Genomic DNA, 1,070 nt, shown 5'->3' with positions numbered 1-1,070 from the left:
GGGGACAAAGGAGAGAATTGGGTTCGAGCCCCATAGTCCACGTGTGGTGAATGAAAAAAGCTCCCCTCTTTTGGGCTTTCTAGAAAAGGCAAAAATCAAATAATGAGGAAGAGTTTATTTGAGAATAATGAGGAAGAGTTTATTTGAGAAGTTATTGGAAATAAGGGAAAATCTTTGGGAGACTCGATCACATGTTTATAGGGAACTTCTTTCTGAAAGCGAATTTATAGAGATAAAGAACCTTATGTAAACGGGTAAAAGCTCAATCACAGAATAAATCCAGCTCAGCTTCATAAAAGAGCCTAACTGTAAGTGGTCCCAACTCAGTGCTATGCAAGGGTCCTCCGCACCATCACTCGGCAGAATCTTCTCAAACCTTTGTCTAAATTTGTTGTGAGAATATTCTTTGTAATTAAGGAATTGCATTATGTTGTAACAACCTACAGCTAGCCTAGAATTGCCAGCACACACCAATTACTCGATACAATGCCTGGGAGACATAGAGCATTGCTTGTCTATATAAAGCACCCTGTATATCCAACAGATTGCAAGGAAAAATGAATATATGAAATCCTTTATTTCTACAACGCGAAATGAAATGGGTTTAGTCTCTCAGAGAGACTCTATGTTTCTGGATGGACGATGAAATCTCACGCAATTCAGAATGTGATGGTCTCAGAAGCAAGAAACGAAATGGATTTAATCTCTCTGTTTTCGTATTCGTTTTATTTTTTTTTATTTTTTAATATCAGTTGACGTGGCATGATGCCACGTCAGCCGATTGCACAGCATCTGCATGAGACGACTGTGCATAGAAGAACTGTTATTTAAAATATTTCCTGCCCGCATGTACATGCCATGTCAGCCGATTGCACAGCATCTGCATGAGACGACTGTGCATAGAAGAACTGTTATTTAAAATATTTCCTGCCCGCATGTACATGCCACGTCAGCCGATTGCACAGCATCTGCATGAGACGACTGTGCATAGAAGAACTGTTATTTAAAATATTTCCTGCCCGCATGTACGGAAGATTCACATACTTCCTTAATGATATTTATGAACCGGC

General features: G+C 39.5%; 1 pseudogene; it reads left to right on the top strand.

The window, feature by feature from the left end:
• Window positions 1-800, top strand: part of LOC118344682 — a 7,967-nt pseudogene extending 7,167 nt beyond the window's left edge.
• Window positions 801-1,070: the final 270 nt, after the last annotated feature.

Source organism: Juglans regia, chromosome 15 (genome assembly GCF_001411555.2).
Source record: "Juglans regia cultivar Chandler chromosome 15, Walnut 2.0, whole genome shotgun sequence".
NCBI classification, from domain to species: Eukaryota; Viridiplantae; Streptophyta; class Magnoliopsida; order Fagales; family Juglandaceae; genus Juglans; species Juglans regia.
This window is presented reverse-complemented; position numbering and strand designations above follow the sequence as displayed.